Source organism: Cyprinus carpio, unplaced genomic scaffold (assembly GCF_018340385.1).
Source record: "Cyprinus carpio isolate SPL01 unplaced genomic scaffold, ASM1834038v1 S000006513, whole genome shotgun sequence".
Taxonomy (NCBI): Eukaryota; Metazoa; Chordata; class Actinopteri; order Cypriniformes; family Cyprinidae; genus Cyprinus; species Cyprinus carpio.
In genome coordinates, this window is record NW_024879181.1 from 549876 (window position 1) to 566665 (window position 16790).

At 36.5% G+C, this 16790-nt stretch overlaps 1 pseudogene; it reads right to left on the reverse strand.

Moving 5' to 3' along the window:
- Positions 1 to 1533: 1533 nt before the first annotated feature.
- On the reverse strand, positions 1534 to 16150 carry LOC122143825 (annotated as a pseudogene).
- Between the last annotated feature and the right edge of the window lie 640 nt (positions 16151 to 16790).

The window sequence follows — 16790 nt, forward strand, 5'->3', positions numbered from 1 at the left end:
TTATTATTGTCATACTGTGAAAATAACTTTTCTGATTGAGTGTTTTTGGGACATGCTAGGTGGTGCCACAAGGTTGTTAACACTGCTGCAATAGGTGGCCCATGTTAACTGAACTGATTATGAGACAAATATCTACCAGCACCTTGGAAATGATTAGAGCATAACGTCACAAAACTACAAAACTGCCAACAGTATTATGTTTTACATTCACATTCATACATTCATACATATTATATATATATATATATATATATATTATATATATATATATATATATATATAGATATATATATATAATATATTATATAAAATAAAAAAATAATAAAACATATATAAATATATATATATATATATATATGTATATATATATATATATATATATTTATATATATATATATACATCACACAGGTATAAAATGTGTCACTATACTAAAAATGTAATGTCTAATTTCACAAATAAAAATGAGTGATTTGTAAACTGTACCTGGCATGGCTTTTCAAGCATTGCTCCTTGTCTTCAACTTTAATTTTAGAAAATTGCATTTGTATGTTTTTATTCATTTAACTGTGCAAAAAACACAAAACAAAAAAACATTTATTTCTAAAACTATTCATTGCTTTACTTCTATACTTTGCTTGCTTACAGAAGACACCACATATGGGCTCAGTCCATAATCTTAAGGTTGAGTTTGAATGAAGCTCTATATTACATATAACATTATCTCAAAATGCAACTAAATACTATGACAGTAGAGGGAGCCACAAATTTTACAAAAAACGTTTTTTGTTATTCAAGGGTATCATGCAAGCACATGCTGTATATTCTGCTGTTTTTTGAGGCCCACACATATGTACAATACATCAGTTTTTTGTGGAAGTACCATGCAGTCAAACAATATCAAGAATAAAATATCTAGTCAGTTTTTAGTTTTTTTTTTTTTTTGGTTCTGGCAATGAAAGATGAACAGCTGCTGCTTATATTTAAAAATGAACCAACCTTCCACTTCTGTGGGGGGGGGTTATCAGTTGTGATTTTCTGTAGATTTTTTGTCCACGGGAATTTAAGAAAACTATGTAACCACATTTAGCATGTCATTTATTTCAAAAGTAGAATTTAATTTCACCATATTGTCCTCTTTTCAGAAAAAACAAATAGTTCTTATATATTTATGAAATACTAAAAAAAAAGGGTTAAAACAAAATATGTTTTTACAGTGCATTCTAAATTATGCTGATATATACTGTATTAACTAAAGTTTTAAAACAAATAAGTTAAAAAACAGCAGGGTCGTCACACAAAACACATGGAAAAATAAATAAATTCAAGCTGAACCATTATGGTTGCTCTTATAACGATCTTCAACATTTGGAGTGGATTTTGTTTTGTTTCCAGTCTCTAACACTACATTTGTCCAGTGACTGTATCCAGTGTGCAGGTTGCTTTCACTGGACTTTTTCTGAAAGTCTGGCCCTGTGCCCTGTTTCATAGCAGGACTGATTTTATACAGTCTTCAGTTTCTTGAACTATCTGGGTCGTTTCCTTAGAACATTCACAAGTGATTATTTAGTCCTCATCTTTTGTTGAAACTGGGACTCTGGATCACAATTTGAGAGATCTTTCCAAAAGGGTCTATGCTGTCTATTTCAAGGCCCAACTGATGGTCCTGTTCAGGGTCAGCAGAAAAACGCTGCTCCCCTGAAAGGTGGTTGGTAGGTTCCTGAGAAAGTTTGTTGACCATGGGCAGGAGACTGGGATGCAGCATTCCCGTCGTTACTGTTCAACTTGCTTTTTGCACCACCCAAATTCACAAGGGGGGCTCCATTGTTTGCTTGAGATGTAGATGTTGTTAGCCATCTGGCATGATGTGTTCCAAAAAAAGAGCAGTCCTCCCCTTAGTGTAAGTGTGCTGCAAAAAACAAAAGCAACAGCATGAGAACTCACAAATTTATGCAAAGAACCACCACATAATATGGATATCTCATCAGCCTGCCCTGCCCTGCATGTGTTTTAAGTTTTTTGATAGCTCTTTGCTCTCCACATGGAGAGGTCCAGGGTTGTTATTGCTGTTTCTTTTCAATGAGGGTTTTAGCTATGCAAAACATCCCCCGCCGTGGGCAAAGGTTGATGCAATGACACCACTCAAATCAGCGTATTTGGACATTTATGTGAGAATCATTTTTGTATGTTGTTCTGGTCAAATCAAGTAAATTGAGCAGTTGAAGTACTCCCAAAGTCATATTTGCCACTATTCATAATTTGTGATCAGTTGTTTTAATTGGCTTGGCAGCTGTTATAAATATCAGTTCAGTATCTAAGAGTGAAGGACAGATTTCTAGGACATCTACTCAAACGTTTATTCATTTCTGAGTTATATGCATGCTGATGACTGGTTGTTTCTCCTGTCCGAAAATAATGTTCTTGGTTATAACGTCAGATGGGAGTAATGAACCCATGACCAGAACATAATGTCAATAAAGCTAGATGTCTGTGGCGAAATCGGCTTGTCTACGCTTCCGCAGTCTATTTTAAAGGACATTGTGGAGGTGACCTTAGCACAGCAAGGTTATCTCTGATGAATGTGTGTAGCTTGTATTATGATTGGTGGCCAGAGTGCCAAAGTTCCACTCTCTAAGAATTAAATTATTGCAATAAGTATGTCACTGTTCTAAAAAAGAGTTTTAGAAAGTGTCCCACTACTTGTGGCCTCAGTTGACCTCTTTTTTCAGTAAGACAATATTGGCTACCTGAACTCTACTGTTTTTGAAAAAATGGGCATTATCTTATGATCAGGAATCTAAATGCACCTGCAAATACCCCTAAACCCTCAACACAAGTATTTCAGTTAACAGGGTTCTTCAGGTAGATATGATTCTCAATAGAATTGCTAATACAAATAGAGAAGACAAATTTATAAGATTGTACATTCTATTGCTTCCGATTGTCAAACCTACCGATCCATACAGTTTTTCCCACTCGGTCCATGCAGAGAAATCTGGTGCTTGCAACACCTTTAATGGCAACACAGCCCGTATCCACAGGTCGTATCTCAACCAAACCTTTAGGAAACAAAACACGGTTTTTATTGAAGGCAATAACAATAAAGATTGTTATTTTGTTTACTCTGAAATTAAAATCTCTCAAATCTTCATTTAAACATTATCGGTCGGAAAATGTCTCACAAATACGGGTTTGTATTGTACATTTAACTTCCATCGCATCGCAATTCTAGGCTTAATGATTTGCATCAAATTGCGTAGCACCGAAAAAAAGCATAGTGCATGTTTGCAGAATAATATAATGATGCATGACATCCAACAGTGAGGTAGTGAGTCAAAATAATAATAATAACAATAACTATAATAATAATAGTGCAATTCATAGAAAAGGTGACTTAAGTTCACTCTTTCTAATATTTTAATGTTTATTTTAATTTTATTGTGTTTAAATAATAAAATGAAATGAAATAATATATACAATGTCATTAATAAAGAAAAAAAAAGTCTAATTGAAAAGCTGAAAATCGGTCATAATCGTGCATTAGGCTATTATATCTAAATAATAATAATAATAATAATAATAATAATAATAATAATAATAATAATAATAATAAACTACAATATTTATTTATCTTTTCAGAACGGAAAACCATAAATCAGAAAGAACATAATGATTCAATTGTGCACCCACGTGCTGTTTTACTTGATGGTTACACCACTTGACATTTTTTGTATAGGCCTAGCCTATGTTTAATACACATATTTGAAATCAATATACATTTCAAAAATACACTTCTAAGAAATCGATACGTGTTTTAAATTGTATTTTAAAAGATTTTCCCTCTTTATCATCTTGGACGCCCTTATTTGCCATTGACACCATATATACGTGAAGCGCTGAGATAAAGCTTAGTAAAAACAAAGGGTTGTTTCATTTTGCCAAAATGTTGGAACAGGCGAGGTCACGACAACGGGGGTACGCTCTCCCACGCCCGATGCTAACCTTCACCACAAAAACAGTGGGGTGGGGGGGTACAAAAGAGTAAGAGGGAGTGGCATTATTAACTCTGGTAACTCTGTAATGGTAAATATTAGGCTGTTCTAGTTTCTGATGTGAAATCACCGCACACTCTGTTTATCCTTTGTATTGCTCTGTTTTGGCCCAAAGCTCTTGGGCAACTGGCCCTGTTTAAAATTGGTCTTCCTCTCTTCTCAGGGATTTCAATTCGGGGATAAAGCAGTTCCCCTCTTTGGCAGTTCTGCGGAAATCCGGGCAAACACCACCACCCCAATGGAAAAACATTTTCAAACAGAGCGATTGAAGGGGCAGAATAAACAATTATTTCAAACAACAACATTTTTATTCCTGCTATGGTGTTATTCTACTGCAATAACTCCGATTAATGTGAACATTTTTTTTCTCTTCAGATGAAGGCAATTTCGAGAGAGGGTTCAGTGTTCACGGTCGGAAGTTGGGCAAGCTTTTTGGAATTTTGTGCTAAAAAACTTTTCCGAATATTATAGTTTTACATTTTTCATATTCAATGTAAAGAAACGTTTTAGAAAAACAGTCAGTTGAACGAAACTATCAAAAATCAATTTTAAAGAAATCGGTGCTAGAACCTATAATAATAAAAATAACTAATAATAATTAACTAATTATATAATAATAAATTAATTAATAAATATAATAATAAATTAATTAAAATAACATTGTGATGGCACTTGATCAAAATATAAAATGATTTTGACGGTTGGGAAAGAAAAAAAAAAAAAAGCTTCACTTTTTAAAGGACTGGTAACCCAAAAAAAATAAAGCATGGCAGACTTACTTTCTCTCTCTCTCTTTCTCTCTTCTCTTCTTCTTCTTCTCTCTCCCTTTCTCTTCTCTGCTCTCTCTCAAAAAAAAATTAATTCAATGCAATTTAGGGGCTAGATGTTTTGTATTTATATTGTTATTTTTTGTTATTTATTACTTTTTAGGGGAAATCTTTGCGCGTTTCTTTTTGAAGATTTGCCATTGCATTTTTAAAACGTAGGCATATTTCTTGGGGAATTAAGATTCGGAAGGTGGGGGGGGGGGGGGGGGGGGGGGGCTTCAACAGGGGGTCAATTTTGGAAGGAAGAAAAAAGGAAAAACCTGTGCATTTCTTTTTTTTAAAACAGTAAAAACATTGGCCCGACACTCGGGACGTAAGGTGGGACTACAACGTTATTATTAAAACAACATTTGCTCTGGTTTTTGGTTTAAATTATGTTTTTTGCATAATTGGTGTCTATTTTTGTGAATTGCTGACCGGGGGGCCCACTGGAATTTACATGGCAAGTAAAACACGAATTAAATTTTGGGAAATTAAAAATATAGTCCCCAATCTGCATGTAAACAATTTGTGAAAAATTGGGCATATTGTGGGCTTTTCTCATTTGTTAGGGGACATTGACCGGTTTGATCCATTTGTGCACAATTAAAAACAGTTAACAAATCTTTAATTGGGGTTCACAGACTATGTGGACAGTATATCCCTGTGCAAATATATTTTTCTCACCAACCAACAGCCTTTGCAGGATTTCTGGCAATTTTTTGCAACCTGACGCCCAAGTGATCTCTTAAGATGGGGGCCGCCTCTTGTCGTTCAGGCCCGCCAACTTTGGGCAATTTTGGCTGACTCCACCCATTACGGGATTTTTGTGGAAACTCGAATGGGGGGGGATAAATTACAAAGGAAAAGGGATTCAAATAAAAACGGGGGGGACAGTGTACAGCTTGCATGACAAAAGGGCACATTCTGACAATAATAAAAAAGTTAGTTTTGGATTCCTTGTTAGGTTAAAGGGGAGACCGCTCCCATCCACTTTTGTTCCAACACTTGATCTTTTCCACTATGAACTTGTGTTCACAGCCAACACCATTAAAAAACCAAAATGCCCAAGTGTTTTACTAATTTAAAAATTTGGGCTGGATAAATATATATGTTGGACACAGGTTTTAATAATTAAAAAAAAACCAGCAAAAACCTAAAACCAAAATCCCCGTTAATATCAAATTACCAAAAAAACTTAAGAACAAAAATTTGAATTGAGACAATGAATGAAATGGTTAATTTTGGTTCTGCTAAAGATCGACCTAGTTACCCTTTAGGAAAAGTTTCCAAAATTCATCTTCATGTTGTCATTGTGTGAAAAAAATTTAACATGTATTCCATTTAATTTTATTAAGTATTCCCCCCCCAGTTGATGTTACACCAAATTTTTTCACTTTGAAAAGCGTGGGAAAAAATTTGTGGTTGCTGTTTGTCAAACACTCGGGGGTTCCAGGAGTCTGGGCATTGCTGGGGCCTCTAATGCCTTCATTGCAGTTTTGCCTCCCTAAAATATTACTGGTTGCCTTCTGGAAAACAGGGAATAACAAACCCACCTTACTAGTTAACTTACAGAGGAACTCCGGATTCCACAACAACCAGTCCCCAACGTCAATTTCATTGGGGGGTCAGGTCATGGGATTATCTAATAAATCACAGTTCATTCATGGAAAATTGTTCAATGGGTGGGGCTGTGTGCAAGAAAGGAGGGAAACATTGGATGTCTTAATTTGATGTAGGTAATTTTGCAGGACGAAGTAGCGCAAAGGGTCCCTTGTCTGGATTTGATATTTTGTAATAACTTTCAACATTTTGCCTCTTAATTGTGAAACTTTATTCTGAAAAACAACGGGCAAACAAGGGGATGTTAAATCAGGGGGGACAGAAGGTATTGTATATATTGGATAAAACCCTTTAAAGAGAGGGGGGCTGCTAATGTTATTTTTTGTGTCTTCTCCTTCACTTTAAAATGTGTACAGGAGTTGTGGCATTTTGAGGCTACGTGGGGAGATCCCCTGTTAAGTAAACAAGGATAATTACATGTAGTGTTTTGTACTTTTGGGGTCAATGCTCTTTTATGGACGCACCCATAAGAGTAAAAAAATACCTTATTGCTAGTGGTTTGCCACCACTTTGAAACCTCCCTTTCCAATTCTCCAGGGGGACATGCCCTCCGCCCAATTATTGGGAAGTGAAAAGACTCACCTTCGAATGTAGACAGGTGATAAGGGACCTAGCAAAAAACTTGGTCATTTAAAATTCCCACAAATATAGCGGGATGTACATAATCAGAATGTATTAGATTATTGCGATAATAAGTATGTTTTTAAAAAATGCTACCGTTCAGTTCCGTTACTTTTTAGTTACTGTTATTGATGGGTTACACTTTAAATATGCAAAACAAAAACTGCCAATACAGTAATTCATAATTAATTGACTTTCCCTTAATTCATCTGGTTTTATTTTTTACAAAAACTTTTCCTTTGGGTTTGAACCAGTCTGTCCAGTTTTGGGGACTAGGGGTTCAGGGCAAAAGCTAATACTTTACACAGGAAACAATTGAGTAAGGAGGATTTAACAGACATCAAAAACACAAATATAAAATGGGTTTTCATAATTTTGTTTCTGTTTTATTATTTAAAATTATTTTCTTTTTTAATTTAACAAAACACGTGGTTTTAAGGATTTTATTCATATTATTCTTTCATTCTTGTTTGAAAAACAAAAAATATTTTTTATATTATTATTGTCTTTTTATGGTTTTAAAGATTTGGCAGTATTCAAAAGTGATAAAATGATAGAGGGTCGGAACAAGTTTAACTCTAGGTATAGAAAGAAAAATGAGGTAATTGGGCTCAATTACTGGATTACATTTGGAGTTTAACGTATATTTTTACCTAAACCACAAAAAATAAGTAGAGTTTTATATTCATTTTTCCAAAGCTGTTCAGTTGCTTTGGGAAATGTTCTTGGGGGATAAATTTTGTTTTGGTTTTTTTTTTCTCAAGTGGATTGTTTGATTTACAAATTTTTTACTGAGGGAAAAAAAAATTTGTTGGAAATATATAAGACAACAAACTCTAAAAAGTGTTTTTCGTATATTGAGTGGTTTTCAAAATAACAACTCCAAGGGTTTCAAATGTCTGTAAAACTACTTACAAATCATTATACAATTGTTTAAAAATTTTTTAAAAAAAACAAAAACTACTGGTGGAAAAACCCAGTGGGTGATGTGGTTAATATGTGATTAAAAGGGCAGTAACTTTTGGGGATTTCATCACTATTTTTAAACACTTTAGATTGTAATTCATAATTTTCCACTGGGAGGGAAGATATTACATTAATTTGTATTACTTATGGCCACAAAAAAAAACGGGTGTTGCCACTGTCCAAGGTTAAAAAAAATAACCCCCCCTTCTAATGATGGCCCAAGAGTATATGCAAATTTATTACAGTTCCATTTCTTTTTTTAGGGGGTCACAAATTTTGAAACAAAGTCCAACATTTCAAAATGTCAATGTTAAGAACTGGGGATTTCTGTGATGGAATGCCTTTTTTGGGTGGTCTGGGAACAAAACACAAAAATCCACAAAAAAGAATTGTTTGATTTGTTTCAAGGTTTTTCCAGTCTCAACGGTTCTTCATACTAAACACTTAAAGATCAGGTAAAAATATAGTATCTGAATTTTCAAAAATAGTTTTCAAAAAAATTGATTCTGTTAGTTGGAACAAGTGGCATGATTTGGTTCAGATCATGGGTCGCAATGCAAAAAAGTTTTCTGTATTAGCGTAAGAAACCAGTTGCTACTTTTTGAGGGGGCCACTCACATCTGCACATCATTTTACTTATGTGTTGGGCCCTTTTGTGGGAACAAAACCTCAAAAGAATTGGGAGCTTCCAGTGTAAATTATACAGAAACAAACAGCGACATGGCAAAAGTTATATATAAACAAATAAACCGCCACTTTTACTCTGTTTATAGTCCTTTATTTTTTCATTACATAAAAACCAAAAGGGGGGGATTGTTTTGCACAGTAAATTTCCGAGTTGTTATTAGAGAGATTTATCACGCGGCTGAGTTTCTGTTATGGACAATAGGGTTGGATTTGGAGGGGGTGGTTTGTGGTCGTTTAGTTGGGGGGGAAAATACAAAAGCGTTTGTTAAAAAACACCTCGAAGCATTTGGTGTTATAACGGTGCTGCATTGGCAGAGGGGTAAAGGTAACTATTGTTCCTTTGAAGCCTCAAAACAGTTGGGTTTTGGGGACTACGGCGTTGTCTCTTTTGTTTCCATGTGTGCCAAACAATGACCCAACTTTTGGGTTGGGGTGGTTACTGGAAATTAAAGCCATTTTTGTGAAAAAATCCTACCGCTCACTGTTCTGTACAAAGGTCTTGGACTTTAAAGCTATTTTTTAACCAAGGGATGGAGGAGCTTTGTACCGTTTTTTTTTTTTTTTTTTTCTTCCAGTTATCTTATTAGCTCGGCAAAAATAAAATGGTTTTCCCATTACAACTGGAACTTTGCCCACACCAACCACCAAAATTTTTTATTAAAAGTTGTTAAAGGTTTTAAAGGGGTGTGTACCAAGAAAAAAATACTATTTTAACTCATTCTATTGTAAAGGAAAAATCATTTTAAAATGGGTTAGTGTCATGCAAAAAAAAAAAAAAATGCAAAAATCTGTACAAATCATTTTACTTTTTTTCCTCATGGTTGGTTCACCCAAAACCTGTTTTATTGAGTGCTGTCTTTCTTTTCTGTTAAAAACAATGGAACGGTTATTTTGGGAAGAAAGGGAATGTAAGGTAACCAAAATAGCTTGTTATTTTTTCCCACTGGATTTTACATGGTTATGCGAATAACGATTTCTAAAGGGAGGTCAAAAAGGGGGGGAACCAGGGAAAAACTGTTTTTGGTTTTAACTATAACCCCCTGGATCTTCTTGGACGATATTACTGAGGAATGAATATGGGAGAGCAACAAACAATCCAAAATAAGCAGTATAAATTTGCAATTGTCAAATTCACGTTTATTTTTTTTGTAGCACTGGGCGTTTTCACCACGATAACAAAAAAATCGTTTTTGGGCAAAGCCAGACTGTACAATTTTCTATTGGTTTTCACCAAATATTTATATTAAAAAGAGTTTAAGCTTTTACCAGGTGGTGGGACTGATGTCCCCCCAGTAAAATGTACAAATGGGAAAAAAAAATATTTTCAATTAAAAAGGGAAGTAAATCAAACAAGGGACTCTATGAAAACCACCAACCACATTTATTTTAACCAGCGGATTATTATACGTTGCAATCAAAATTACTAATCAAAGCAAAAAACTTGGTAGGCTTGTTTGTGGTTGGAGGGTTGGGCCATTTCAAATCTGAAGGTACTTCTGCGGGGTTTGGGGCATACATCTTCTTATTCCGGTTGTGTTGTTGGATCACAAGATTCTGAAGGCTTGTTGTGGAATAAAAGGTTAACAGAAGACCAGAAAACAGAGAGAAAAAAACAAATAGGGGGAAAAGATCATAATTAAAGCGTAGCTGCTGTTCCAAACCAAAGCAAAATAATTGATTTGTTTAAAACCCAAGCTCAAGGCAATAGTAATGGTGGGCCATTGTTGAATTCAGGATAAATACCAACTGTCGTACAAGGATTAATCAAGGATGGCATTTATTGAATGCTTGGGGCCAAAGGGGATTTGTGTTTTAATATAGATTTTTAAAACAGAGGAGGAGGGAGGAGTGTGGTCCTTTTTGCAAAACCCCCCGGGGGACGTTAATGCAAGGAAGGCTATTTCCAGAGTTTGGGGAGCCAAAATGTGTGTGAAAGGGGCTCTAATTACCTTCTCTTAGTGGGTGGAACTTTGGTCTATTTTCCTAGGGTAAACACCGAGTTTTTTGTTGGGGGCCGTTAGGGGAAGGCGGTGAATGGATTGTAGCGTGGTTCGGAAAAGGCTGGGTTAGGGTCTGGCAAGGAAAGCCCTAAAAACCATTAAGGGGGGCTTTCTAGATAAGTACTAAATATTGTGTAAACTGATACGGGAAAACTAAAATAAGGTATGAGGTCCAGTGGCCAGTTTTCTGGGACCTTGGGATAGGGATCTAAGGTCGTTTGCCATTTTTTGGGGGAACTACCTGTAGCTAGTTTAGGAGGGATGGGTAGGAGGAAACCCCACCTACAGTTAAGCAAGTGGCATTTACCAATAGTCCAGGTCTAGAGATCATGGGAATGTCATGGACAAACTAGCTTTTCTGGGCATCAGGACAAAAAAAAAACAGGATTTAAACATGTGTTTCGTTAGCTGGGCAATGGTTTTAATGAAGTGGAAAGGAATGCTTGTTTTTTGGTAAACATGGGGAAAAAAATATGGGTTTTCAAAAGAGGGACAAGGGTTGTGGTCTACATATAACACCCACGATTTTTTTGGGAAACTGTAGAGGGGGATAGGTAAAAGAGTAACTAAAAGTAACAGTACATCTGGTCTAGTTGCAAAAACGTAAATTAAACGGGAGAATTCTGTTGTACCTGTTTTTTGTCATAATAGGGAGTAAGAATCCTCTGTCGTAAAACCGAACAAATTGTAATAGGAAGAAAAATGAGTGGCTCATTCCAATTTCCTGTACATTTTTTAAACACCACCTTTCTGTTTTAATCTTAGGTTGAATATAGAATTTTTTTTTTTGGGTCGTGTGCAGGATTATATAGTTTGAAGGCAATTTTCATCGCGGCATAAACAGTGAAAACTTTAAATACAGTATTTTTTTTAATTTAATATTACCAAGGGGGGGCGGGAAGGCACAAAATTGTATATTTGAAAAATAGGCAGGAGGAAAACCCCCCTAGGAAAGGGGAATCTACTTGTGGGCCACTTCCAGTTTACTTTTTACTGGTGATGAATTTTAAGATGACTTCTCCGTTTTAAAAATAAAAAAACAGAGTGGTAAAAGTTTAGTGAATTTCGGGAACAGGTAAGGCGCTCTAAACCATCTTACAAAACTTTGACTGAAATACCCGTATTAGTTTTTGAACTTCGGGGTGGGGAGTGTGTGCATGATTCTTGTGGTATTGAAAGGCAATAGCACTAAGGATCAAGGTAAAAACATGGGCAAATGGAGATGCAAAGGCCCTTGGGGTTCTGACGGCTTAGAAGGCAAAGTTCATTTGGTAAATTTTTAAACAAGTGCAGTTTTCTGGTGCTATGTTTGGGGGCCCTGTGAATCACACCCTGAATTTTCCAAAGGGTTTTCCATTGGGGGGGACACTGTGTTTGGGTCTAGTATGGTTTTGAACAAAAAAAATATATATTTGAGCTCACAAAAACACACTTGATCCAGGTGCTTGGGCATTTCAGGATTTCCATCTTTTTTTTAGCCTTAGGCCACCTGGCCACTTATTGGAGCTGTGTGACCGGGCGTGTAGAGGGGACAAAACAATGCAAACATTTAAGGGGGGGCCTTTTTTTAACAAGTCTGATTTTAAAGCACAAAACACTTTGTTCATTAATATATGAACCTTATTGAGTGAATTCCATAAACTGCTTCTAAAAAAAATTGCCAATTAAAAAATTATTACGGCATTACATGGTAGAAAAAAGGACTCTTTGGTATATAAGGGGTGATTACTTCCTACCCCAAAAATTAAAAAAAATTTTTTTCATTAATCCACTTACTCCCATAGTCGTTCCAAACACGGTAAAACGGCTTTGTTCGGTTACGTGGAAAACCAAACAACATTCTCTCAGGCGTTAGGCGCACAATTTATGGTGGATATCTTGACGCTGTATGCAGGGGGGGGCAGCGTTCTACGCTTTTCGTTTGGTCAGCTCAGATTTTCGCCCAAAAATGGTTGGCTGACGGGCTGGGGAAGGAAACAAAATTTGTTGACCTAAAATTTGTTTTCTTTTGTTTTTTTTTTTTTTTGCATACAAAAAAGCTTTATTGGTCAGGTTATTCTGGGACACAAGGAAGGAGGGTTATGCATGGGGACTGTTGTACAAGTCAGTATTCCCAAAAAATGGCCGCTAACGTATGTATCGGAGAAGTGACGGCCAGAGGAGGAACAAAACCACAATGTTTGACTTATTATGTTAATAAACCCATTATTTTAAAAAAGTTCAACTAGTAAGTTGTTGTTGAATCACGTACAAGAAAGTATTGTCGTCGCGTGAATAACATTTGATGTTTTGGAAACCACTGATGGGCAGATGGGGTGGGGGGGGCCGATTCTGCCGATGGTCCTGTTGTCCCTACTTTTCTGGGGGGGGGACCTGACAGGCGTTATTTTACTTTTGAAACAGGGGTTCTATGGGGGGGGGGGGACGCAACAGGTCACAAAGGCCCTCTCCTCTTTTCATCCCAAAAATGGTCTGTAAATCTTGGGTTCTCGGAAGACAAAAAAACCGCATTGTTAAGGGGTTTAGGATACGGGAAAACAGGGGGTTAAGGTTGAATTAAGGGACAAAAATTGTCATTTTTGGGGGGTGGGAGTATCCTTTTAAAATCCGTTAAAAAAGGACTGTGGGTTCAAAAAATAGGTTTTGCAATTGGGTGGCTGTTCATTGCTCCGATTTCTTTTAAAAAATTGTATATAATTATGCAACAAGATCACTCGAGGTACGACGAGCACGGATACTGGCTCTAATATTCAGCATGGGCTTGTTCGATTTAGGGCCAAAGGCACTGACCGGTGGGGCCAGCAAGGGTCGCTATGAGAAATACTGGAAAGGAGGCTGTTGTATTAAAACTAAAGGCAACTAATCACTCAAGGCACAGAAAGTGTAGGTTAACCGGGGCTATATAATATTGCATTGCGGCCTCAGTGTTGGCCTCGGACCTAATTCCAACTAGCACACTGATATTTAAAAAGGCTTGGGTATCGCTTCTTCGAGTTTTGAAACGTGATATTTTGCGCGCTGACTACATACGTTTAATGGAACCAAATGTATAATTATATGAGGAAAAACAAACCAACAAAAACGGGGCTGGAGTGGGTCTTTTAAAACACACTTTTTTTTGGTGGGAATGAAAAACTGCCTTCATTCGCCCCACCCCCCTCCGATTTTCAAATTGATCTCAGTGTGCAAGTTGTAAAAACAAGCACCTGGTGCTCAGGCTTGTAACACGCCTACATTGCACTGTGTGTACTTAATTCACGGAAAAAACGTTTCACTTGTGTAGGGAAAACTTTAGGTAACAACAACAGGGGAACGTTGAAAAAGCTGGCTTTCATTTAAAACAAAACTGTGGGGTTTTTACTTAAAAAAGCTTCAACTTATTTGGTAGAGTTATGGTGAAGAGAAGGAGGGGAGGAGAGGGGGACTGATGGGGAGAGTGTGCATTTTTTAAACGTGCATGCTGGGATCTACCCCACCAAGTTAGTTTCATTGCTTAATCGCTTCAAAATTCTTCCATTATTCACAATACAACATTGAGTTTTGGAAATGGCCACTTGAAGGAAAGTGATTTATCTTTGTCGTTGCCCTTTTCCCTTTTTTTCATTCTGACTAAGGTTGATTTCCGAGAGGGGGGACAAGTTTGGCTGCTCAACTGCCATTTTGTTAAAAAAAACTGCGTCTTGGCAAAGCTATTAATTAAAAAAGTAAAAAATAACCTTGCCATTTGCAGGTGTTTCTTTGTCAAATATTAAAAAGTCTTTTTACTGTGCTGGGATCGTAAAAAACAGGGTCCCTTGTCGGCCCAATTCGAAATGGTGGGAAACTCACTTGGTTTCCACACAAAAAAAAGTCCAACCACATCACGACAACACCACAACTGGTTTTTTCCCAATATCCTAAAAATACTTACTGTATGTAATGACCAATAATATTATTTATGTAATAATTTATTAAACAAACAAAATACAGGGCCCATTCCATAACAAGCCACGCTGTTATAATATAAAACAAGCATTAAAGGTTACATAAACAATATATAAACGTGTGAGTGGAAATCGTTGGCCTGGTCGGTTCCCGAATCCTATCTGCATCTGGTACACAAATAAAATAGATTAATGAGGACACAAACGGGGGGGGAACTTGGGCCACAGTCCAGATTTAACCAAAACTAATTATATATCATGTTTCAAACCCCCACTATAGGAGATTATTCAGAAAGGCCAGCCGGGGCAAATTCTCAGATGGTTTGGTGGGGCCCAAGGTGGCGGGGCATGCTCTCCCAGGTGGGGGTCATTGGCGCGCTCTGGAATGTTGGTCCTGAGTCCAAATAGAAAAAATATAGAAACCCATTTTTCAAAAGATAAGACGTTAATCCTTTATTAAACAAAAACTGTGTCTTATTTTTGGAAAATCTAAAAACCAAGTTACAATTTCCTTCGTCGTAAAAAAAAAAATAATAAAACAACTCTTTTTACAATAAACCATTCTGGTATGGACCGCAACATAGGAGTATCTTAAACATTTTTTGTGGCGTCGCCATCTACAACCTCAACTGTGATAGAAAAATTTAACTGGGAAAAAAGCCCCCCCCCCCGGATAGTGATTTTTTTAAAAACTGGGTGGGAAAAAAGCCAATACCAAGTACAGTTTTTCGGGTATTCTAAACCAATAAGATTTGAGGGAAATTCAGAAAATTGCTGTATAACTTGTGGATTATTTTATATATTCTAATATCTAAGTATCATATAAATCTATATAATTATCTATATTATATATATATAAATATATATATGATATATTTACAGTACTGGTGGCAGAAAAGTCAAGTCTTAGGCCCAATTTACTTGTATTTTCCACAAAAACAAAAAAAAAAAAAAAAGTTTTCTCAGTAAAAAAAATTGGGATGTGGTGAAAGTTAATTTATTTCAGGAATTTCAAACTCGGAAAAATTGTGAAAAACTCGTTGTATTGCCTTAAATAAAAATTCCAAAGTTTGGCACAACAGGGGATGAAGTAGTTTACAGTCTTGGTTCTTTTAATTGTGATGATTTTGTCTCACAATTTAAAAACCAAAAAAAAAAAACCCATTCAATTACCACACTCAACAAAATAAGAACTTTCATAAGGGTTGGACCAAATAAAAAAAAAAAAAAAAAACATTTTTTAAATGGATGTTGGGGCCTTTTCTGGGGAAAAAGTATGTTAATTTATTGGTTAACATGTAAACTCAATTACACGTCCGTGGGTTTAGGGGGCTCCATTTTGTGGCTTTTCAATACTTACTGCCTTCAATTTGGCGTGGGCAATGGAGGTTGGATCAGGTGTGGTGGCCACTGCTGAGGTGGTAATGGAAGCCCAGTTTTTCACTTTGACCCAGTGGTCCTTCCAAAGCTTCATCGTATTTTTTGGTTTCTCTTGTTTTCTCATTTTCCCTCTTGACAATACCTTCATAGATGCTCTATGGTTCAGGTCTAGGTGAGTTTGCTGGCCAGTCACGCACACCAACACCATGTATTTACCATTTTGGTGCTTTTGGCAGTGGTGGCAGTGCCAATCCTGTGGAATGAAATCATCATCTTCAAAAAGCTGGTCAGCAGCATGAAGCAATGAGTGTTACCAAAATTTATTGGTAAATGGGTGCAGTGGACTTTAAAAACAAACAAAACACAATGGACCGACACCAGCAGAATGACATTGCACCCCAATCTCACAGACTGTGGAAACTTACACTGGACGTCAAGCAACTGGGTATGAGCTTCTCCAGACGCTAGGACCTTGGTTTCCAAATTAAATTCTAAACTTGCTCTCATCTGAAAAGAAGACTTTGGGACCACTGGGCAACAGTCCAGTTCTTCTTCTCCTTAGCCCAGGTAAGACACCTCTGACGGTTGTCTGTGGTTCAGAGTGGCTTAACAAGTAGGAATACCTACAACTGTAGCCAGGCTGTGTGGTGGCTCTGATGCCTTGACTCCCAGCCTCAGTCCATTCCTTAGTTCACTCAAATTCCCAACCATCTTGCTTGGACAACCTCATAAGA